We start from the raw sequence: 26468 nt of genomic DNA on the forward strand, positions 1-26468 counted from the left end.
CAATTGTCCTAACTCATTAAAATAGCCCCACAAAAATGGACCATATTGAACTATTTGGAATTGGCCCATTGCCACATGAGTCAGCCAGAGACTGCTCCTGGCTCTACAGGTTTCGAAATTCCCAGGAGCTCTTTAGGAGTGCCTCGTTAAAGTATAGTTTGCATCTCACATGGGAGGTACATTTGCAACATGCAATATGATAGCTCCCGGTTGCCAAGAAGTAGATCTTGCCTACTCTGAAATGGACATCAAACGGACAATCACTACTGGCTGAAAATGTGCCAATTCTTTTCAGTGGTGCATTCATTAATATACAGTAAAAACAGTACCACATGATCCTCAGAATATGCTTATAAAAAGCCAAACCATTGCAATTCCAATTCATTTTAGGAAGCAATGATACTAAGAATCCGACTGAAAAAATTGCCATTTGTGAAGTTGATCTGATGTGAAGATGCCTTCATTTCTGGGTTGTTGGATGTTGAAGCTGTGAAACGTATTGTTTGGGAACAGCTGCAGAGCTAGCTAACGACATCATCAGGGTAGGACCTAACTCACAGAAAGGCAAAGAGCATAACGGTGTGGCTCCTCCCAGGTTATGGCCTTACAACCTGTAGCTAGGCCCCGCCCTCAACATTTGCAGTGTTCCCAGCCCAAATATAGGCTTGGGAAACGGTCTGATTGAATCAGATAAATCCACATGGTAGAAACGTTCTTAGAATTGGGAAGAATTGGCAGGCAGTGCTATAGCAGTAGGCTTTATTATTATTAGCACCAGGTGTGGGGGGTGCGGCCAATCAGGTTCAACAGATCGCAATCTAAAACCTGTAATCTCAGTCTGCGTCCCTTATCTTTTTTTTCGTAAAAAAAAAATCCCAACTCCTTTCCCCATCCCCACTTACATGATTGTGGCACTGGTGGCCCCACCTCCCGCGCCGTAGCAGCTTCCCTTTTTCTGCCACCAAGGTCATAGAAGAGGGGCTCGTACATCCTGTTGAATTAATGAGGATGCTTTTTTAGTAAACCAAGTTACCGCTTTGGTAAAACAGGGTGCTAATGGTGTTAGCTCCCCGTTCCAAGGGCTGGAATGGGCGTAACGGCCCAGTGTCCTCGTTATAGGCCCTTGGAACGTGGGGGTTGACGCTATATTATTTTCCATATGCTATTTGTTACCACACAGAGGGATATTTTTGGAGCTCAATCATGCTGGATCTGATCCAGCCTGTCCAAATTGGTCCTGGAAGAGGAGTTGGGGATGCAGGCAATCACAGAAAGCGGGTGGTAGTAGCAGACGGTGGTCAGGTCAGCTCAGCCACTTCTCATTTCCCTCTAATTGCATCAAGGCATCCACATTGCCCCAGAGCTGCCCCATGCCACATCCCATTAACCTTGAGATGACCTATAGCCAGTGCTTTAAGTGGGGTAAGAAATTGAGGGGGGGCCCTCATTTGGGGGCGTGGCATCCGCTGTGGGCGTGGCCTAAAAGTGCACAAAACATAGTAGGGTGCGCAAACAAATATATAAATGTAGTAGAGCATTTATATATTTGTATGCGTACTAGTATGGTTTGTGTATTTTTCAAGCCTTCTTTTATAAACATTGCAATGTTACATATTTCTATGTTTATAAAAGGTGGCTTGAAAGTGTACAAACCATAGTAAGTTGCGCACACTTGTGTGCTTACCTTACTACGGTTTGTGTACTTTTCAAGCCACCTTTTATAAACATAGACATTTGTAACATATTTCTGTGTTCATAAAAGATGACTTGAAACGTACAAGCCATCTTTTATAAAGAAGTTGAGGACGGACAAAACACAAGGTGGTTTTGTCCGTCGACAAAGCTTTATAAAAGATGCCTTGAATTGTGTACGTTTCAAGCCGTCTGTTATCAACGTAGAAATATTTCTACGTTTATAAAAGATGGCTTGAAACGTACACATTTCAAGGCATCTTTTATAAAGATTTGCCAAAGGAGACAGGCACCTCGGGCTCAGTGATCGCTGCTCTGAGCAGAGATCACAGAGCCCAAGGCGTCTTTCACCCTCTGGGAACCCGCGGGCTCCTTGATTTAATCTACATATTAAATCATGGAGCCTGCGGGTTCACAGAGGGTCAGTGACCTGGCGATGGCCAACAAAGGAACTGTAACTTCCCTGATGACCCCTCAGATGGGGGGTCATCACGGAAGTTACAGTGACTGACAGAAGTGCCAGCCAGCCTCAGCGACGCTGTGGCTGGCTGGCACTTCTGTCCACTTGCCTAACGTTACACTGGCGGGCGCATCTCCCGTCGCGGCTGCGGCCGTGGCGGGATAATGCGTCCTGCCATGGCGTGGTGGGACCGGGGGCCCCGGCAGGGCCCCGGCTCAGCCCCACTTTTTGGAGACTGGCGGGGCCCGGCCCCGGCAGGCCCCGGCCCACTTAAAGCACTGCCTATAGCACGAGCATTCATCCCAGTTTTGGTCCAGGTTCAACACTGCCAAGAGGGCCCCGCATATCAATTGCGCATGTAACGTGGTGATGCCAAGAGTGATGTGGGTGGTGACATTGGGAATGAGGACGTCATTGAACGCGGCACAGCGTGCATAGGAAAACACAGAAGCAGGCATGATGCGCAAAGTCCCATGGAGGAATGCCATAAAGGGTGGGTGATTAGTTAGAGTAATGGGTTAGATCGTACAGTGCGGGTACAGGGTGTGGGTGCAGGGTGCCTTAAGAGGTAATATCATAGGGGACTTTGAGCAATATGTGACAGTAGAGAAGACGTTTTATTTTAGGCCCACATTAGGAAAGCATTTTTGCACACAACTCATAATAAAGGGCTGCAAGCTGTGGTGACAGCAGTGTGTTTTTTGAATATTCAGCAGAAACAGTGCGCAGAAATGTTTCCCACGTGAACGCAGTCCCAGCACAGTTGCTCCAAGTGATACTTTTGAGGCCAATGAGCTAGGCACAGATGTGCGTGAGACAAATTGGCAGAGAAATGGAAATTAAATACAGTTAATTAAAATCCACCCATGATGTGGTATAGTTTTTTCAGACTACATTTGGCAATGAGGCATGAGAAAGGAACTGGGGAGCCAGAGCACTGGGGTAGGAATTATGGGGCGTTTGACATGGAACCAATAAGCAGAGGGAGGTTTTGGTATCCCTAGGGTGCAACATTGTAAAGTGTCCTTGCTGATGTCCGTGGGGCGCAGCATTAGTCAGACTTGGTGTGAATGTCTCGCCCTATGCCATCTCAAGATGATGGGCCTCATTACACGGTAGGCGGTAAGGGTTTACCGGTACCGGTATTTTACCGGTACTGGTAAATCCTTACCGCCTTACTACGAGGTCCCTTTGCGGGTTGGGGAATTTAACGCCTGCTTTTTGCAGGCATTAAAAACCAACCCGCAAAGGGACCAGGGAGCTAATTACGGTACCACAATTTGCGGCACCGTTATTAGCGCCTTCCTCATTCCCATAGAGACCTATGGGGCAAAAATGGGAATGGTGAAGGGCAATGGGGGAAGGGGGAATTACCGCCCCACCAACCTTGGAATAGGGCGGTAATTCCCCTTTCCACCAAGGCGGTGCCGGTATTTTACTGACATGGACCAAGGTGCTATTAGAACCTTGGTCCACCGCCATCCGTGTAATGAGGCCTTATGTGTCCAATCAGTAAGCAGCAAGGGATCCATTTGTATATTGAACGCTGCCAACCAATGACAAACAAGTGTTTTTGACCGATCAGCACAATCACAAAATTATGGGGCTCTTTGGGAAGGTTTGTGATGTCACGGGTATGTTAGTGTAATTTGTGGCCAAAAATTGTATTGTCCAATCACGGTCACTTAACATATATTTATATATAGGGGACTGGCATAGTTCCATCAATCAGCTCCTGTGACTGGCCCTAAACATGTAACTAAAATGTTGTATGATCATTTTGTAGTTTTGTTTATAAAATGTGTAGCTGCAGTGGGTGGCATCGAGAGCTCATTTAATTCAGCTCAGTTCCACGGCACTGTCTGAACCATGTTTCCCATCTGTTTGGGTCTAATGAACCTGTGTTACTTCTTGCTAGGTGTACGCTCCTTTTCTTGGATTGATTTTCTGTTCCTGTGATAACTTCTACCAGATGTCCCATGATACACCAGAACAGCTCTATTTGATTAAATGTCTTAAATAATGTGTTTAACATTAATGGTCAGTGAACTGTGAGCACACTAAAAAGATCCAGAGTAACCTTTCATACTTCAAACTGCAATTAGATCAACACCATTAATTTGTGTGCTATCAACACACCAACTTGAAGTACCTAGAACAGTACCTTTTGTGTTGCGCACTAATTATTGTAAATGGTCTGTCATTACTTTTAATATTATGTTCTCATTATTATTAATATTATTTTAAATAAATAGTGGTGTGTTAACTATGTTGCCACGAGTGACCTAAGTGAAAATTGAATTAGTGGTGATAAATATACAAACCGTAATTGTTATGTTGACATAGACAGTGGAGCTATAGTACAGGATTTCTGTACACTCTGGTGAAAATCACTTCTAGCTACTACCAATTGTGGCAAACAATACACAATAAGATTAAATGATGTGCGCAGGATCAGACATTTTTTGAGGGGTAAAGACAATATTTTAACCCAACCTGAAATTGTATCACCAGGCCTTGTCTTCCCAGATGTAGCTGTATAACAAGGTTGAATCATTTGTGAATTTTTGGCATTCAAGTGTATTGATATATGTACTTCAAAAAGCTGGCTTAAAAGGTAAACCAAGCATATAGTAAACCAGCCCAACAATATATAGAGCATAGTTTTAGTATAACACCCTTGTTAGTTTTGAGCTTTAGGTGCCTCCTAAATGCCAACTAGTCACCACCTACACATCAAAACTATTGATATGATATGATATGGCATTTATAACACACCTATAGACAAGTGTTTCAAGGTGCAATGAGGCAAGGGAGGGGGAACAGAGGGAAGAAAAAAAAACAACTATCTAACTAGGCCTAGTGACATTGAGATCATGCAAGTGCAGGGGAGCGGGGACGGGAGAAGTGCCACAGGGTGGGGAATGATGTGCAAGTGCAGGTCATGGAATCAATACAAGTAGTGCCACCACCAGGTCGCAAGTGTGAATGTTAAAAGTGCAGACAATAGGTGTCAGTAAGTGCAGGAAGGGGACTGTAGGGTTACAGATACAGACCACACTGCAGGGGATACAAGGAGGCAGTGCAAGTGTGCAACTGGACGGGCAGGGACCTGGGCCCAAGTTCAGAGGATAGCCAGGTGACCAGTGCAGTATCAGACAGGAGATCAGCAGTGGAGAGGAAGAGAGAAGGCAGAAGCAAAGAGGAAGGTTTTGAGATGCTTCCGGAACCAGAGATGGTTCTGCTCAACTTTCATAGAGACAGGGAGGCTGTTCCAGAGGGTGGAACCAGACGAAGAAAGAGATCTGCCCCAACTCGTTGCCTGGAGAAGCAACTAACCCACAAGGAGTTGGAGGTGGAGGAGCGAAGAGCTTGAGTAGGAATATATTTTTGAAGAGAGAGTTGGAGGTATTGCGGTCCCAGGCCCCAGAAGGCCTTGTGGACAATGCAGAGGGTCTTGAACTTGATCCTTGCCTCCACTGGGAGCCAGGGGAGAGATTTCAGGGCTTGAGGCCAAGGAAAAGTGTCACAGTTCTGTTCTGGATGAGTTGCAGAGGACGGAGAGTAGAGACAGGTAGATTTAGAAAGAGGCTGTTGCAGTAGTTCAACCTAGAGAGTACCAGAGTTCTGGAGACAGTGAGCTTCTGGGGGAAGGTGAGGAAAGGAAGTATGCCTATGAGGTGGAGCAGCTGATAGTTTCACTTCTTAGAGACGTCTGATATAGAAGGAGAGTGTGGGGTTGAAGATGACCCAGAGGTTCTTAGACTCACAGGTGGGAGCAGGAAGAGGGCGCAGGGTGGGCGGCCAGAGAGTGACAGTAAAGGAAGGTGCAGGTGAGCCAATGAGGAGGATCATGAACCCATAGACCTAGGGCCCTTTAAGACGAGGTAGCAATACTTTCAGATGAATGGGGATGCAGAAATTACTCAAACATCAATGATCAACCTGACTCAGGAAGTTGGCAAAACCTAATGCTGTTTTATTTGCAATTGTCTAAACCAGGGATTTACAACTAACATCAAAGGACGTTTGCTCGCTTTCTCTCAGCACATCTCATAAAAAAACACAACTTTTATAATCAAAACTCGCCATAAGTGACATCACACTATGTGGCAAACTACAAAAAACCGACTTGGGGATGTGACAGGATTACAGAGAACATCTAAGTATATGTTCCATACTGACGGGGGAAGTGATTGGGTTTCTACTGTCAGATGGGCAACTAAACCCATCGCTAGTGCAAATCATCTTTCGTGTCACTCTAATACTCAACACTTCATTGATTATACAAACTATACGGCTCTTTGATGACATGGCCATCTACCATTGGTGCGGCACCTTTGCACCCTTCTAGAATATTCAACATGCTAGAAGCACACAGGCTACCATACAGGTGCATGGAAGATCAGCGTGATCATGCCTCCCCTTCCGAATTAGCCCCATATCTATCATCACTCTTGCAGTCTGCCAGTCAATTAGGCTTTGAACTTGACCTTGTAGAAGCTCTCTGTGCCTTGGAAATAAACAGAGTATCTTTATGGTTTCGGTGTAGCTCGACCCAATATCTATTTTGATCTGACCATGTGAATGGGAGGCCGCATTTTCAAGCCTTTTGCAGCATTTATTTCTTTAAATAGTGAACTCTTGACGCCTTCAGTGTTTTTCCATTTCACTTCAAACAGAAGTGTGTTTCTTTCTCACGTTCATGTAACCACTGGATGGACACCAACGCTCGCAGTGGCCTCATCTTCTTTGTGCTTGGCCAGCCAAGCCTTTCTTGTATTTCTCAATTTCCTTTAGTTATTTTCCAACTGTGCCACACTGAAAACTCTTTCCAATCACAAGGTTTCAGCCTTGCTTAAACTGCACTGTGAAATATCCAGGTTCTATACATTCCTATAAAATAATAATAATTTGGCATTTATATAGCGCTACAAACCCTCAGGTATCTGAGCGCTGCTTATTATTACCCTCGGTGTGTGGTGCTCATTTATCGACCTCGGAAGGATGAAAGGGTGAGTTTGGCCCCGCCGGGATTCGAACCTGCTCTGCAGGCTCTGCACGGATGTCAAAGCGAGCGCTCTACTCGCTGTGCCACTTGACCCGCTTATACATTGCCACAAAACTATTCACTACATAGCCAGCCTTAAGATTACCTTGCCTACCTGCATTACTGCGTCTGTACAAGTGTAAACTGATTTACATATTCTTCATTGTTTCTGTAGCATGAGCATTTTCATCTTAAACCCGAAATGTTGCTCATCTTTACTACCTCCTACTCAGAGCTTATCGAACATCTATATTCATCTGCCTCGTGCATCTTTTCCAGGTGTGTCATCATCTTCTTCGCATGACGTCACCAGTCTCCCCTTTCACTCATTTTCACACGTCTTCTGGGACTTTGTCCAAAAGGCCATTATTACTTTGTGAATGCATATAAGGTTTTCTTAATGGATACCTTGTTTCCATGATTTTCTGCGGTACAGGCATCCTTATTGGTACTGCATGTTTTTCAATTTCTGGCTCCCAACATATAGGCAGCCTGGGGGCAGCGCTTTTGGCGGCGGTACTTGACTCCACCTCTACAATCTCTGTCTTACTGGCATTAAGGCAGAGATGATTGGCGGCACACCACTCCGGATTGCTGAGAGACAATGCGGGATGAGAGAGGGTGAGGAGGCGGCTGAGGAGAACCTGAAAGCGAGGTAAGTGTCATCCATATAGCAGTGAATGTTGGAACAGAGTGCAGCTATGAGGTGGGCGAGAGGTATCAGGTATTGGTTGAACAACCAGGGAGAAAGATTAGACCCCTGGGGCACACCACATGTAGAGAGTGAGATAGAGGAGAGGAAGGACCCAAGTTGGACCTGGGAGGGTCGGTCAGAGAGGAAAGAGGTCAGCCAGGGCAGGCCTGATCGGTGATATCGGAGCTGGTTGAGCAGGATGACATGGTTGACCACATCAAAGGCAGCAGAGAGATCTATTAGGATGAGGACAGAGGGGTGGTCCATATCCAGGTTAGAGAGCAGGTCTTCATGGATGTTCACAAGAGCATTTTCTGTGCTTCTGGGCATTCTGAAGCCAAACTGATTTCCATGGAGACAACCAACCAATTCAGTGTGAATATTAAGCTCGGAGATAAACAGCTTGTCCAAGAGTTTGCCCAGGAAAGTAATTGAGATCGGACAAGAGTTAGCCGGACAGGAGGGGTCGGCTGAGGGTTTCTTGAGGAGAGGGTCACAAAAGAGTGCTTCAGGGGGAAGAGTACGTTCCATTGGTGAAAGAGTGGTTTCAGAAGTCTGCCAAGGCTGGAGAAAGAGTGTGAATGTGGTCCTGGATGGTTTTGGATGAACAGGGAAGAACCTGCTTTGGCAAGACTTTCATAGAATGGAATTGTCTAGAATTGTCTAGAAACCTTGTCAGGGGTGAACAAAGGAAAGGAAGAGAAGGGAGTAGGTGAGGTGGCTGCAGTAAGGTCAGAGGTAGAGGAGAAAGTAGAGGAAGAAGGAGGAGAGGAAGAGAGAGTGGACAGGATGCCCTGGGTTTTTTAGATGAAATGTGAAGTGAAGGCCATGCAGATGGCCTGGCAAGGGACAGGAGAGGTAGAGAATCCAGCAGGATTGGCCAACTCCTTGCAGATTCTAAAAAGTTCGTCCGAGTTGTTAGATGCCGCAGAGAAACAGGCTTGGATGTGACCTCTCTTCTTAGTGTGGCCAGAGAATGAATACTGCCTTTGGAGCAGGTGGCAGGCCAGTTTGTCAGGGAATGCACCAGATGCCAGCCATTTCCTCTGGTCCACCCTACACTTGCGTTTAAGGGTGACGAGGTCGGAGTCGTACAAAGAGTTTCACTTGGCTTTGGGCTTCAAGCTGATCCTCATGACAGAGAGAGGAGTGGTGAGAGAGTTGGAAAGGAGGAAGTTTGAGGAGAACAGAACATCCAAATGTGCCTTGCATAGTGAGTCGGGCCAGAGGGAAGAATAGAGAGAGAGTGTCATAGAGGTTGCGAAAGAGTCCAGAGGAGGGACCAGAAACATCCAGGTGGATGTTTAGGTCTCTGAGGAGGAGGAGTTGAGTCGACAAGGCCAGAAGGGAGGAGGAGAGGTCCGCCCACTCATAGAGGAAGGAGTTTACCTGACCATGTGGCTGGTAGATAGTAGCCACAGTGAGAGAGTGGCCAGGAGAGAGAGAGAGCCTACAGACCAGACATTCATAAGGGGAGTAGGCCTACATAGGAATTATGGAGACAGGAATCCACTCTGGGAAGATCAAGGCTACAACCCCACAGGGACGGTTGTATCTGAGTGCAGATCTGGATCTGGGTGCAATGGAGCACAGGTAGGAGAGAGCTGGTATATGAGGCGGGACACACAACCTGTGCATTTATTTGGTTATTTACTCACCCATTGACTGCCTATAACCATGCCAATTGCTATGGCTACCCCCACCCACTACCTACCCCTCTATATCCAACACACATTCTCCTGGGATCTCTTTGAGTTAGATCTATCAAGCAGTAACTTGAAACTTTGACCTGCCATTGTTATTTTGGTTCAGTCTTATGGGAGTTAATGCCTCAATTGAAGCTGTACATGCTTCAATGGTTTAATTTAAAAAGGTCTTTATCAAGTGTGTCCTCAGCAGTTGATTAATATCTGTTCCTTGCACTGAAGACTGGTTAAAAACAAGCATTCTCAAAGCCAACAGTTTTGGCTTGTGTACAGGTATTAGATAGGCATTTGCCATGCGCTGCTAACATATGCCCAGGTAATCACACTATGTTCCAGCTGTTGCCTTCTTAAGCCCAGGTCGCAGTATTATGGCTGTGCCTGGTAAGCGCCTATTCCATGCTCACACAAAAGTCAATACAGTTGGCTGTGCCAATGTTTGGTGATATATGGTAATAAAATGAGTATGAAACTTTATTTTCCCAATGATAAACTGAAAATGAAAACTATCAGAATACAAACTGATGTCAGCCATCTCCTCTCAGTTTCATAACTGTTTGTTCAGACGTAAAGACACCCAACACAAGTAACAGTGAGTAACAGTGAGCTATGTTCACCTGCTCAACATCATTATTTGACACAGATATGCAGCTTTTTTTTCCAGCTGTAAAGAAAAATTAAAGATGCACAAAAATCATACTTTTTTTTCCTGTTAAGTAAGCAGACATTATGGAAATAAAAAAGACATTTTCAAAGTTGGTGTGTTGGAGCTGCTGTGTCACCTCTGTGCATTGTTAGCACAAAAAACACTGAATTGGTACAGAAGCCAAACACAATAGGCTTTAAGTCCAACACTGTATTAATGTATAATGTAAGAGATTTCTATAACTACATATGCATGTAAGATGAAGAAATACCTTTTTATTTGTCAGCAAAGATATCAATGTATTATTCATTGCAAGTAAAACATCAATGAACCTCATATAATAATACATTTCAACAACAAGCCATAACAAATCTGAACAAGCCGAGTCTACGGCCACGAGTTTCACCTGATGGGCTTTTTCAAGGCTAGTATTTAAAGTCACTTTTCTGTCCAGTAATTATATATCAGTTCATCGTTATGATGCTATTTTTAGTATTGGTTTCCACGTTCATCAACACATAAATTAAAGTAGTCATGAGAAATGTCAAATATTACTGCACCAATTTGATCCTTGTTCTACATAATTTTGTGAGTAGAACGTTATAATCTGCTTCTAAAAAGTATACTCTCATAAAAATGGCAAATACACAACCACTTTAATTTAACTCATAATCCCAATATGCCTCCTCAATCTAGGCATATGTAGATCTATACATGATCCTGAATGGTACTGTATTCGCATACTTTATTCACAGTATTCTCTAGCAAGATTCTTTGACACTACTTACAATGATAGATACAGGTGAGTGATTAATGTATCATTATCTCATGCCTCCTCAACCACCATGACCTCTCGGCTGCATTCAGTACCGTCGACCACTGCATCCTTCTCTCCCTCCTTGCTGACAGGATGGGATTCTCTGGCACTGTTCTGAAATGGCTTAACTCCTACCTCTCAGGCATACAATAGGCTGTTCAATTGAACTTATTACGTTCTAACTGACTACAGGTCTCCTCTTGAGTCCCCCAAGGCTCCATCCTCTCACCAATCCATTAGAACCTTTACATGGAGCCTTTGGGCACTCTCCCCAAAGATCCCAATATAGCCATCCACCAATACGCAGATGATACTCAGTTGTACATGAGAGTAAATAGTGCACAGGATATCATTTGTCTCCGTGATTAGCTAGCCATCATCCAGTCCTGCATCTCGACTGCCTACCTCAAACTAAACCCATCCAAGACTGAATTTGTCCTCATAGGTCAGCCTGCTAAAAAACAACTTGTCCATCAATGGCTCAATGATATGCACCTAGAAGGAGTTGATCCACAACTGTCAGACTCCTTAGACATCACTATTGACAGCAACCTGTCCTTCCAGAAACACATAGCGAAGAAGACCCAAATAGCCGGTCTCAGAATGTCTACCCTTAAAAAAATCAAAGCCTTCATCCTGCAGCCGGGACTTCCGGACCATAGTGTAGACCCTTGTGGTCTCGCACTACAATGGGGGAAATGCCCCCTGAAAGGGCTCCCAGCTGCTCACTTGGCTCACCTAAACACAGTCCACCATGCTGCAGCACGTCTTATCACAGGAGCAAAGAAATGTGACCGAATTACCCCCATCCTACGCTAACTACAAGACTGTATATATCATCTACAAGGCAGTCACGAAAAGCATGCCAGCGTACCTACCGACTAAGCTCCACATATCTGGTGTCACACACTCCTTGCGCAGCAAATTGACCAACTGGATCGAATCACAGCTTGTCCGCAAAGGGAGGACCCACATACAATCCTTATCTTGTCATGCACCTACCCACTGGAACTTGATCCAGGTGTCAGTCCAGAATGCACCCACGATTCTCCAATTTTGCAAATCTCTCAAAACATTGCTCTTTCAACAACACCTGATCAAAGACTAATCCCAATGGACACACATAATAATTCACACACCTCACAGTACTGCACTACTGTTAATGGATGGCAGCCCACATGCTGGCTACCCACACTTTGTACAGGACTCCACAGCTCTCGAGCTAGGTCTGTGCTTTAACAATAAAATAAATAAATAAACAAAATGTGAATGATCCCTACTAGCTAGGCACATTTAATTTAATTGATTGCTACTTGTAAACATTTATAACTTAGCATATGTTTTTCTTCCTCTCTTTTCTCCTTTTGTCTCCTCCTTTATTGCCTAAATTTAAATGTTTTCATTTTTCAATTTATATCATTCAATATGTTTCTGTTGATTGGATATTCATTCCAGGGACGTCATTTCACCAAAATGTCAGGGGTAGCGGAGGTCACATCACACGACCCTTGACCCCCTGATGACATCACAGGAAGTGATGTCATTTGACCCCACCCAGAAGTGATATCGCGGGGAGTGATGGAAGACGACCTTTCACCCGCTGACAAAACAGGAAGTGGCATCACATCGCATTGTACACTACGTAAAATATGGTAACGATATCACTATAATGTGATGTACATTTCATACAAGAATGGATCGCTATATGTATCATTAACATCAGTGTGTATAGGCACATATTACCAAATTACTGTGAATGCAAGCAGACGTCCATGACCAAATGATAATGATGTGTTATTATATAGCACTAACTATTAAACGCTTTACATAGAAGAAATATACACCCAATATCTCCCAACCTGTGTTGGTACCCGTTTATCGACCTCAGAAGGATGAAAGGCTGAGTTGAGGTGTTTAAAAACAGACTAAATCAGTGACCCACCCTCTGAAGTGTGCCTGAAATAAACCTTTAATGAGTCTAGCAATTATTGTAGAGAATTCCAGAAAGACACATTTTTTGGCGTTCCTATTCTTTCCTATTTAGTTTCATTGCTGAAAGTGTTAGACTTGTGACACTCCCGTTCTTATTTTTCTTCTTTTTTTAAGGGGCCTGAACAAGAAAGCTAGCCACTCCAGAATTAAAGAGCCACATGGTGCTGGCCACAGCCCAGGAGCTTGCAATGCAAAAGAAAAAAAATCTTTTTTTTAATTTTCTTTTTAGAGGTCGCAAGGGAGACCACAGAGGTCTCAAGGGAGACCTCAGAGGTTGCACTTGCAATCTCTGGCGACCCCCAAATGACGTCCCTGATTCATTCATGAATGTAGATACCCAAGCTAATAATACATTAATACTGATAGAGCCAAAACAATGACAGATAGAGCAATAATGGACAGAACTGTGACTTTAAATACTAGCCCGGCAAAACTCTTGGCGTTAGAGCCAGCTTGTTGTCAAGATATATTATTATACTACTGGAAAAACCAGTATAATGGGCTAATGTGCGTAAAGGAAAACATTTTCAGAGTGTAAATATATTATGTGGCGTATTTTAATGTAATTTATGTTAATCAAAAAATAAACAAATTGTAAAGGATCTTGCTTCTTTTACATAGAGGAGTAGTAACCTCAAACAAAATCTCACAGAATCCATTGAAAGTTCAATGTAGTACATATGGACATACATATTTTTGTATCTGCTAATAATTGTCCTGGATTCCACTTAGGGTTTTGGACTCAAATGTATAATGTTGAGGGATGTCAGAGAAATAAAGTTCACATGCAGCATGATTCGAAGTATACATGAGATCATAAAATAAAGTAAATTGGAGTCAAATAAAGTTTCAAATGTATGTTAAGAATATTATTGATATAATAATACATACCAAGGAATATTACAATGAATAATTACATAATACATAAGTACATTGACATTTTATTTGTTAGAGAAATAGTGCGTAAATAAATGAATTTCTGTTTTTTTATGTATATATTTTCTTAGAGTATGCAACTTGAAGTATGCTGTCTTGGGCCTTTTCTGTAACTAATTGTATGTAGTCATTGTTGAAATACAACACATTTTGTTCGGCTGGAAGATGAACTTGAAATCTTATTGTTGTATGCGTAAGGCAACAACTCTCTCTAGCAGTGATAACAGGCAAAGCAGGCAAGACAGCTTCGGACAAACATAAATCTGGCCTTTTGTTAAATAGAATGATGAGGTTCTTGCAATGAATAATACCTCGTGATCTTTTGCTGACAAATAAAGAGGTATGTCTTCATCGTATGCGCAAATGAAGTTATAGAAATCTCTTGCATTATAGATGACCAGGGCAGTGAACTTAAAGTCTATTGTTTACTTGAAGCTCCATGGCATAGGGTTGTTTGCTATGTCCATTTTTGTTTAGCAGCCTTACCGTAAACACTTATATATATTTATTAGGCGATTGTAGAGCTGATGCATTTACAGTGTGTGTGCAGAAACAAGAACTGGGAACCCAATCGTACCTACCCTGGAACAGCACATAAATGAAGCTGTAACTTAAGAATTCTGATCTGACTTTCACAAAACTAATCACCTAAACATGAACCTTGATTGGATGACTTGCCTCAGATGATCATCAGTCCAATTGTTCATTCCAGGTGTTTATAGAGGTATTTGCCAGGACTATGTGAGGCACATCAGTAGAATCTAAGGAGTGGTGTCAAGGGCACTGTGACTGTCCAGCATTTCTTCCATGGCATTTCTTTCTTTTCATCCACTTCATAACATCCCCATCATGATGCATACCCCTTCATGACGGTACCTCCTTCATGACAGAATCCCTTTCCTGACAATTTGGTTCATCAGGCTGGACTTCATGACAGTGGAGATGAGGGTACATTGGGATCACATAGGGAGCTCTGAAGCACCTGGTTCCGATGCTGCTTTCTCTCGGATGTTGCAAATCTTGCCCCGTGGGAGATTCATGCTTGTTGGAGACTGACAATCTGCTGTGTTGAATACGGCTGATAATAATAATTAATTTAAATGAGACCACTGTGGGCACTGTTTAGTTGGGAATGGATGGATATATGGCGTGTGGGCAGTGTGAGAAACCAGAAGGTGTCTCACCTACTAGTCCCCGGAGATCTGTCATCCAGCTGGCCTGGACACGGCCATCACTTTTGGATCCAGTTCCTGGAGGTGAACCAGTGTGGGAGGATCACCTGGGTGAGAGGTGTTCGGGGAGTGGGACACTGGAAGGCGGGATGCGGTATCCCCTTCCCAGTAACACCTTTACCCCATCCTACCAGGTAGGATACAGGTAGGATATGTAGGAATCCACGCCCCCCACCCTTTTCCCACATGAACACTTTCACACGGACAGCCCACTCTGGGAGAAAACAAACTAACACCGAAGTAATATACCTAACGTGTCCCAATACAATGGTCAGGTGAGGTCAGTCAATTATTGAACATCATTCACACCTGACTTCCATTACGGTTTCCCACACGGATAAAAGGCAGAGCATGAAGGCACACTCTGAGAGGCAAAGTACGCAAAGGAACAGCAGTTTCGAGATGGCAGCTGAATGAGGAAGGAAAGACGGCAAACAAAGAGGGGTTTAGAAGAAATTCCCTTGAACTTTCCGGCAAGAAACTGTTACTTTCAAGAACCTTTGTGATTAGACATCTTAAGACCAGCAAGCCAATCTGAAGAATCCTGCATTGTGTGTCAAAGATACCCACGGGCCTACTACATGACTAATTGAGTCGGGGAGAAGCAGCAGCCACTGTGGTACTGTCCTTGGCTCCAAGAACAAGGTAGCGTCAGGGAAATCAACACAGCCAGTGAGTTGGGGAGACTGATACAAGACCAGTCTGTGTTGAAGCCAACGTTGCAAGCAGCAATATTGTATAACCAGTGCTGGAGCGAACATTGTTAAAATACGTGTGATGAAAGACGCAAGTAAAGCTAAACTGCTGATGAATGCTTGAACTTTGAAAGGAAAGATACAATACCATTGACAGAGTGGTCCAGAACTGCGTGCATGTTCAGTCGAAGGTCTCTGTAAGATATCCAGATGAGAAGTGGCAGAAGTGAATGTTAAAGAATGGCAATAAGAAAGACTTAAATCGTAGTGTTCCTGCGATGGGTCAAGCAAAACCCTGCGCACAATCGAAAGTCTTTGATTTTTGATGCAAAGAGGAACGTTTGGAAAGTGAGACAAAATGGTCTGAGCTCAATTGAGGGAGACCAATTTAGAACTTAGGGTTAAAGTGGGTGTGAACCCAGTGGAGGGGGACCTTAGGTGAACAGTGACTTACCTTAGAAATAGTGCATGTGAGAGTCCTAAGAAGAAAGGAACTTTGATGTTCGTTTGTCACATCAGGCCTGTAAGAGACTTTGAATGGCAAAGAGACTTTGGCACAAAAGGCCCTGATACTGAGGTTTTGAATTGCATCCTTGTACTAGAGAAGCCAGAGTATGTCCTAAGCTTGAGTGTGCCGTCTTGTCCTGTGCTGAAAACATGGGGAAGGGAAGACAACGGCTCAACTATCCTGACATATTATTTCTTGAACACTTTTCTTTTGCATAACATTGTTTCCCACGCCATTTGCATTTAGAAATAAGGATTGGCAATAGGTTTATTAGTATAGGCCCTTTTATTTTGACAAAACTCTACTAAGACTGTATTATTATTTTTGATGGTTGTAGCTTGCTCCCATCTTTAGATTTAGGATTGGATAGGTGTTTTACCAACCCATTTGAAATTTCAATAAACACCCTTGAACTGTGATCACTCGTGTCTGTCTTCACTGTTTGATACCATGCCTTCCTTCCAGCATGAAAGCATATAGATCTTAGTAGGATAATGGGTGATACATAGTGGGTACTGTGATCAATCTGATGATGTCATGACTTCTTTCCCAGAGATAGCCTTTTCCCATGTGGCCAGGGGATGGCAGCCACTACCTGATGCTGACACTGGGGTGGCCACATGGGGGAGGCAACTCTCAGGGATGTGGAGAAAGCAATCATCAGATGAGACATGGTATCCCCCTTTTCCTTTTAGGGATACCCCTCTATTCCACATGCCTTCATGGCATATTGTGGTAACCCCCTTCAACAACCTAAAAGACTTGCTGATGGCATTCTACAATATCCTGAAAATAGAATGACAAAAACGAAGTATCAATCCCATGTATATGAGTTTATTGGCAATACTGGGACGAGGAGGAGGAATGGAACTATTTATTTATGAGGCATTGAGGTGCCTTTACATACCAGTTACGCATCATCTTTGGTGGACAAAAAGTCAAAAAGGGAGGGCTATGAAGATCACTAGAGCATGGAAGCCCACACATCGCTCTAGTTGTTGGAAGGAGACACGCAATGCTGGGACATTTAAATTCCCCACAGCTGATGCAGGAAAGAGAGAGATACTTTACACAAGCAGGCGTCTTTCCTCAGAAGATATTCAAGGAGAACCTGATGGCAGGCGAAGTCTAGTGAAGGGGTAGAAGCAAGTGAACCGCTTCCCAATGCTAAAGGGTTGCCGGCATCCCTGAGAGGAAAGTAAGGATGAGCCGGTGCTCTGCTGTGTCAGGGAAGAGAGTAAGAGGATGCCTGTCAACCTCAGTGATCAGATGGAGAGTGGAGAAGTGGCAGAGCATTCTCCCGACTGATCGGCAAACTGCAGCATTCAAAGTATGGCGTAGGGTGCTTAGAGAGGATTGTCGTGCACTGGGGAAAGTGATGAAAGACCGCTTGGGAAGGGTCAGAAGCCTTGGAAGAGAGAGACTGTTGCAAGAAGGGTATCTGACCTGTTGGATGTATCTTCTCTCCTTTCCTCCTCCTCCTCCCAACTCCTCCTGCAGCGGGATCTTAACATCCATCTTGACTCTCCAGACTCTTCAGGACCTTTCCGCAACCTATGCCTCTCTCTCTCTCTCTCTCTCACTCTCTCTCCATCTCTCCCTCTCTCTCTCTCTCTTTCTCTCTCTCTCTCTCCATTCTACCCTCTGGTCCGACGGACAATGCTGGCCACACCTTGGATGCTCTCATCTCTATAGACATCCCTCTCTCTATCCCTCTCACTACCTCACTGTCCTAGACTAATCACTCTCTTCTCTCTTCTCACTTGAAGCTTGCTGCACCTTTAACACTGACATACCCTGCATTGCCTCCCACCTTCAAAGTCACCCAACCCATGAAAACAGTGTCAGTGGCCACCTTTGCCTCTACCTACTCTCCTCCTCCTACTCTTGCGGCTGACTCCCACCCTGACACAGCCCCCTCTAACTTTCACCTTTCCATTTTCAACACTCTCGACATCCTCACCCCTGTCAGGAGAGTTCGACTGAAGCCTGCCAAAAAGTGCAACTCTTGGTACGACTCTGATTTGGCTCACCTTAAACGCAAGTGCAGGGCAGCAGAACAGAAATGGGGATCTTCAAGTGCACCCTCTTACATACTGGCGTGACACCTTCTACAAAGGCAATACAGTCCAAGAAAAGAGTCCACATTCAAGCCTGCATCTCTGTGGCATCCAACAACATGGCTGAACTCTTCAAAGTCTGCAAGGAACTAGCCAGCCCTATTGCAGCCTCCTCCTCTAGTGCACCCACCCAGGCCCTTTGCCTGGCCCTGGCTGCACACTTCACCACCAAAACACAAGACATCCTGTCTTCTCTCTCCTCCGCACCCTCTCATGCACCATCATCCCTTGGACCCCCCTCTGCCACCTCCTCCCATCCCCCTCGTCTCTCCTTCCTCTCCCCTGTCACACCTGAGGAGGTTTCTAGACAAATCTGGTCTATGAAAGCCTCTTCAAAACAGATGGACCCCTGTCCCTCCAAAACCAACAAGGGCAACATTGACTCTCTCTCTGTGGCCTTGGAAAACCTCTGTAACCTCTCCTTCACCACTAGAGTTTTCCTCACTTCTCTCAAGCACTCTCTTGTGCACCCGCTGCTCAAAAAAACCCTCTGCCGAACCTTCCATTCCAGCCAACTATTGCCCAATCACTTTCACCCCTTCCCTGGGCAAACTCTTGGAGAAGGTGGCTATCTCTCAGCTTACCCTCCACACCAAATCTGTTGGCTGTCCCCATGATGATCAGTCTAGCTTTAGAGCATCCAGAGGCACGGAACCTACTCTTCTGAACACCCATGAAGACCTGTTCTCAAATCATGACTCTAACTCTCCCGTGCCCTCATCCTTCTTGACCTCTCTTCTGCTTTCAATACATTAAACCACAACATCCTGATCTCCCATCTGCGTGATACCCTGGGCATCACAGAGCAGGCCCTGGCGTGGCTAGCGTCCTTTCTCTCAGAACGTCCTTCCGAGGTGGAACTTGGGTCCTTTCTCTCCAATATCACTCTCTCTACTTGTGGTATTGCCCAGGGATCTAATCTATCCCCCTGGTTCTTCTATGTCTACATGGCCCATTTGGCCCACATGGTCTCTTCTTCCACCTCCAACTTTCAGTGTTTCGCGGATGACACACAGCTCTCTTCAGGCTACCCTCAGCCTCTTCCTCCTGCTCCCTCATCTCTGACAGTCTGTCCACAATTCAGTCCTGGGGTGCTGCTAATGATCTCTGACTTAATGCCAGTAAGACAGAGATCATCCTCGTTGGCACCCCTGCTCCCGCTTTATCAGTTACGCTCTGGCCTGCTTCCCTTGGTCCTGTGCTTTCACCCACCAGTGAGGCAAAGAATCTGGGGGTTATCTTCGACTCCACTCTCTCCTTCTCTTCTCATATCTCGGACATCTCTAAAAAGTCCCACTACCAGCTGCACCTCCTTAGAGGTATTCTACTGTTTGTCTTTCACCAGAGGCTCATCATATCCAGAGCCCTGGTTCTCTCTGGACTGGACTACTTCAACAATCTCTTTCTCAATCTTCCTACTTCTACTCTCTGACCTCTTCAACTTATACACAACTGTGAGACTTATCCTTGGCCTCAAGACCAGGGAACGCATCTCTCTGGTGCTATAATCTCTCCACTGGCTCCGCTGGCTGCAAGGATCAAGTTCAAGTCCCTCTGCATAGTCCACAAGGCTTTCTGGGGCCGGGGCCCGCACTACCTACAACGCTCTCTCCTTATATACTCCCCTTCCAGAGCCCTCCGCTCAGCCTCTTCCACCTCTCTGCGGGTGAGCCGTTTCTCCAAATAGAGATTTGGGGGTAGAACTTTATCCTCTGCAGGTGCCCTCTGTAACAGCCTCCCAGCCCCTCTCCGTCTTGAGCAGGATCTCCACAATGTACAGAAACTCCTCAAGACCTTCCCCTTCTCTTCTGCTTTCTCTCTCCCTCTCCCCTGCTAACGACCTTTCTCCTATTTCCTGCTTTCCTCCCGAACTCTGCTCAGTTTCGCTGACTGGTCACATGGTGCACCTCCAGCGCCACACAGGTCCCAGGCTCTCCCACTAGTCCTACCCTTGCCTCCGGGCCTCTGCACTTTGCCTCGCACTTCTGCACTTGGAATACATTCTGCACTAAACCCAGGCCCTGATGGACTGGGCACACTTGTTCCCCCTCCACCTCCCTTACACTTATTGTCTGTGCACTTGCACAACCTTGAATGCACTAGGGCTAGAAAGATCATTTGTCCTGTCCCCCCTTTGTCTTCCCTCCCTAGCTTGGTTGCATCTGAAACACCTTTGTATAGGCGCATTATTTATGATGACCTATCATCATTCAATATGATTGTCGCCAGGCCTAGCACAGTAGTTTATTGTTCTGTATGTCCTCTTCCCCTTTTCCCCCCTCCTTTCTCTCTACACTCCTTCTCATGCACTTGTAATATCTGGCAAGTCGTTAGGTCGTTAGGCCTAGCACGGCAGCTTATTGGTTGTTTGCTTTTCCCTTCTCCCCCTCCCTTTTCTCCTGTTATGCACTTGTACTAGTATAAATGCCTCTGGCCTAGTATACTAGTTAATTTTCGTTAGATCATTCGGAAAAACTTCAAGGCCTAAGAATAACTACTGTTTTCCCTTGTTACCTTCCCGCCTTGTAGCGCTCTGAAGAACTTCACTTTTGTATAAGCGCTTTACAAACAAACAATTACAATTACAATGCTTGGAAAAGATTACAGCCTGAAAAGCCATGCGAGTCTGGAACCCGCATCCATATTGAGAGAGAGTTGTGTTATATGAGAATGCCCTGGCAGGAGAATATACCAGACAACACCACGTGTATAAAGAGAATCCTAAGGCAGACCCATGCCCTTGGGATTGTGAGTTGTGTTATATGAGAAAGCCCTGGTGGGAGAGCATACCAGGCAATGCCAAGTGTATAAAGAGAATCCAAAAGAAGACCCATGCCCTTGGGATTGTGAATAAAGCGAACTGTCTAAGGAAGTCCTAGTAGGGGAGTATACCAGGCAAAGTTAAGACTGTGATGTGAATTGCAAATACCATGAGAGGGAGTTGTCCTCTTGAGCTATACGGAACATGTTTATTCTTGTTGAACTATTGTTTGTGGTAGGGTGAAACCTGGGGAAGGGTGTCATCCCCTGGAACTGTGAACACTTTTTATTTGGAAGCTTTTTGTGGAGTTATCCTTATCTTTTGGAACTTTGAACATCTTTACACTTTCAAGGCCAATTACCCTTTGCACCCTAGAGTTACCGTTAGAATGTGAGGACCAGGATAGGATTTCAGACACAGGACATTTTGCTTTGGACATCTTGACACAGGACAGAAATACCTCCTAGAATAGGGATAGTCAGGCATTTTCAACCCCCCCCCCCCTTTATTTTGAATGAACGTTTATGGCAATAACTATGAGTCCTGTGTGTCCGTGTCTCATTCCTGGTTTATCACAGTACAGAGACAAAGGAAACCTGTAAGTTACATGCCCCTACTAATATTTCATATGTTATTTTCCTGCACTCTACTAGCATTGCCTCATCAGGTGGCATTATTTCACCACTAATGTGCCAAAACATAAACGCTTCCAATCCCAGAATATTTTAGACTCAAATGTAGCCCTTTTTCATGGAACAGAATCAGGGACATTCTTGCAGTGCAGGGAGTCTTGATTCTATTAAAGACATGTAGGCAAGCATTATGCTTCAACTTCTTTATTGACGCTCTTCAGCAGTCTTTAAACTTATATTTTCCATCTGTTTTTTTTCTTTGTTTTTTTAAACAAACTTAATAAACATAGCTGAAACATCTTAAGAGCCTGAATTACAAGTTCCCACAAGTCCACTGACTGGGGAAGTAGCTTTCCTCTTCTGCATGTTTTCCAATCAGAGTTCTTCCACTCTCCTATGTAACATCCTGCCTAAGCCCTTTCCTCTTCTTTAATGGAATTGTCAACCCAGCGCTCTTCTCTCCATCTAAACGTCTGCAAAGCACCGACAAATACCCCTGACAACACAGAACCAACAATAAACAAAACCAACTGTGGATCGCTGCCTTTTATTATTATCATAATGGTAATTCTTTTTTTGTGTCCAAGTTTTTTTTAATTGTTTTTTTATAACACTGTTTATTAAGTTTTATACAACAAAACAGCATACACATAGATATCCAACAGTAAGGAATAACTATAATGGTAAACAGTGAAAGGCAATAGGGTCAAAAGGTATAGTAAACATGTCAAGAAAATCATAGACATTGGTAGAACCGAGCCCACAGGCATCAGAAGGGAGGAAGAAAAGAGGGGGGCAGGGGAGGAAAGGGCAGGGGGAAAAGCCGAGCCTCAGTACACATCCAGCCATTTCCCCCATACTTTCTGGAATTTTTGGGGGCAGCCTCTCGCGTTGTAGATGCAGTGTTCCATAGATGCGCATCTGCCCACCAGTTCAGGCATATTGGGCCTCATTTCGACCCAGGCGGTAAGGGGTTTACGGCAGCGTAAACAGCGCCGACCCTTACCGCCTGATTCCGAGGTCCCTTAGCGCCATGGAGGATATAACACCTGCTTTTAGCAGGTGTTAAAATCCATGGCGCTAAGGGACCTTGTTGTTAATTACGCCACCGTAATTTACGGTGGCGTAATTAACGCCTTCCCCACTCCCATTATGCCCTATGGGGCAAAAATGGGAATGGGGAAGGGTAAATGGGGATTGGGGACTTACCGCCCCGCCAACCTCGGAATGGGGCGGTAAGTCCGCCAACCACCATGGCGTAAACGTAGTTTACGCCATGGTGGTAAAGGTACGACCCAGGCGGTAACTTACCGCCTGGGTCGGAATGAGGCCCATTGTCTCTGCTGAGCCCCAAGTTGCGGCAACCAGTCTTTTGCCTGCTCCCAGTGCCACTGCTTAGAATGATTTATCGTATTTGGTGAAGTCCACCTTTCCCCAAATCCCAAGCAGTACCATTTTGGGGTCCTTTGGAATTGGGGACCCCATTATGGTAGAGATCTCCTTGATGCATTCATCCTAGAAGGATTGTAGCACATCACAGTCCCAAATCATATGAAAAAAGTGCCCTTCTCTTGCCTACATCGAAGGCAGATCTCATCTATAATGGTATTTCTTCAATTCTGGCCTAGCTTCGAGAAGCCATGGAACGCTTTACAGAGGTATACATCAATACAGATACATAACAGAGTGCTTTACAGAGGTGTACAACATTACAGATGCATAACAGAGAGCTTTTCAGAGGTAAAAACAGAACAGATATACAGTAGAGAGTAGGATACAGAGGGACACAGAGGAGGGGTACAGCTGTACCGAGTGGCAGGAATGAGAGGCGTGGGCGCCATCTAGAAAGTCAGGTTGTGCGTGGGGCGTCATGATGGCCTAGGTGTTGAGGGGGAGTGACTCCTTGAAGGGGTAGGTCTTGATTTATTTTCCGAATTGTAGGAGTGTGGGAGCTAGTCTGATGCTGACGGGGAGGAGGATCCACAGTCTTGGGGAGTAGGCAGAGAAGTCTTGTTTTATGGTCCTTTCCTTTTTGCAGAAACAGATTTAAAGCCTGCAGGTGTCAGGGCTCTGATGGTGAGCTCTCCACCGGAGATGCTGAGTTTCTCTGGGAGGTAGCTGGGTGACTTTATAGATGATGCAGCAAGACTTGAAGGTGATTTGTGGGTGTCTTGCCTCAGCAGCAGAGGCCAATACTCCCAGCCGCCAGAGAACATGTTACTGCTCACCCATTCTTCTGATCTTCCCCAGCAAAGCAACAATACGTACTTTAGGGTGGGAAATACGCTGATCGTGAACACAAACAGTACATCATGTCAAATATCCTGAATTCACGTTTTGTGATCCACGCAAATCCCTGGGTGGGATAATGCTTGTCTCTGTGTCTTTAATAGAATCAGGACTCCCTGAGCTGTAAGCCTAGGTAATCTTCATTCTATGGCAAGACCATAAGCAAGCATTATGCTTCTTCAAATCTCTCTACTACTGGGATTGCCACGCTTGAAATCGGCTTAAAGTAAAATGTCTTAAAGGTAGACTTGTTCGATCAGTCTGCCAACCTCCATATGTCTTCTAGCCTAGCTCCTGTAGCGAAAGTTTTAGACGCCATGGTACTCCTCACAGAATGCGCTCCAAACAAAGTGACGTGAATGCTACCACAATCATCTCTTGCACCCATCTGGCTATGGTCGCCGGTGCTATTACGTTGAAAGGCTTGTTTATTGTTTGCGTATTGTTTCCTTTTTAGGCACTTATGCAATAGGAAAATACTATTTCAAAGTACCCACAGGGCAGGGAGGGAGCATGGGAGGGAAATACATTACAATACAATATTTAAGAACAGAGGGGTAAGAGGACAAACCTACTATGCCTTGTGAGCATTTAGAATGTGCAAGTTCAGAAAGGAAGAGGGAAGAGGTGGTAAGTGCTGGGGGGTCTGAGCTTGAGAGAGAGTCATAGACGAAGTGCTAGGAATGTTGAGTGCTACACGGCCTAGGCCAAAGGAGGTGTAAGTGCGACCCTCCAGAGCAGAGGGTGTGCAGATACTAAGTGCTGTGGACAGACAGGAGCTCGGAAGAATGTACAATAGTTCTGGTGTACAATAAGCAATTGAGTCACGCCTTGCGGCCTAACATCCTGAGTCATCATCTCATACACCTTGATGCAGCGTGCTACACATAATTTGGTATTACTCAGAAGGTATGGGTAAGAGATGACTGTTGAGTCCGATTTGGTACATTTCGCAATGCTAAATACTACTCCTTCTGTGTAGAACACCTTCTTATCAAACTCCAAGGCTCTCACATGCAACACTCTTCTACAAGACACAAGACAGAGCAGAATAGCCAGCTTAGCCGAAAAATTGCTGCAGAGAAAGATCTCTATTCCTCGTCCATCACATAAATAGGTCAAGCACTAAACTGACATCCTTTAGGGTTGCCTACTTCGGTGCTGGTAGTTTGCAGAGCTTTATGCCTCAGAGCAAACGAACCACCGCAGAATGTTCCCCACCAGGCTCATGTCCTGCTTCTGTGGCTAATCTATACCCCCTATCATTCTAATTGCCCTGCCATCATCGGAAACTGCCACTAATAAATTAAGAACTTGTACAATAGGGGCAGAAACAGGATGACCACTCTGCTGCTCGCACCAGACTTCCCACTTGTGTCATTCTGCGTAGTGTTCCTGAGTGTAGAGGTAGTCCATGACTCTTTGATAAACTTAGCAGCTTGTCTAAAAATGCCTTACAGCCCCCATCTGTGCCCGAAACCCGGCATGCTAACAACAGGAGATTCCCTGTCACTATTAAGGGGTGGGATTGCACCGCTGGGTCTGTCAGAAGATCCATCAAAACTGGAAATCTGTGCCCCCTCTGTGGAAACTTTTGCTAGAACTCTGGTCATCATTATGAAAGGTGGGAATGCATAGTGCACTGCTCCGCTCTTATTCCGAAAGAAGGTGTCTGTTCCCAGCGTGCCAGGTCTAGCCTCCAACTGAAGTATCTGTGCATCTGTGTTCAACCTGGATGTGAAAATATCTATATCTAGCAGACCCCATGACTCCTGTAAGCTCAGACTCACTTCTCTGCTCAACTTCCAATCGCTGGAGTCCTGCAGGTAACGAGAATTCCTATCCACTATGACATTCTCTTCCGCCGGCAGATATTCAGCAGTAATAGAGATCTTCCTCTCCAGGCAATAATGGCAGAAGTCTTTCTCTAGTTAGACCAGCATCTGGGATTGTGTCCCTCCTAGTCAGTTGATGTACGTAACCGCAGATATGTTGTGCATCTTGAGGAGGATACAGCAGTTCACCTTGTCTCTTGCGAGCGCTTTAACCGTGAATGCACCTGATAATAACTCTAGGCAGTTGATGTGTAGCTCTAGCTCTGCTCGAGACCATTTGCCTCTCGTCATTAACTGACCACACCTGACTCCCCATCCTGACCTGCTTGCGTCCAACTCTATCACAAGTGCCGAACCGTCCCTGAAAATGGCCCGACCATTCATTGCTTCAATATTCTGCAACCAC

Source organism: Ambystoma mexicanum, chromosome 7q (assembly GCF_040938575.1).
Source record: "Ambystoma mexicanum isolate Mex_15411 chromosome 7q, UKY_AmexF1_1, whole genome shotgun sequence".
NCBI classification, from domain to species: Eukaryota; Metazoa; Chordata; class Amphibia; order Caudata; family Ambystomatidae; genus Ambystoma; species Ambystoma mexicanum.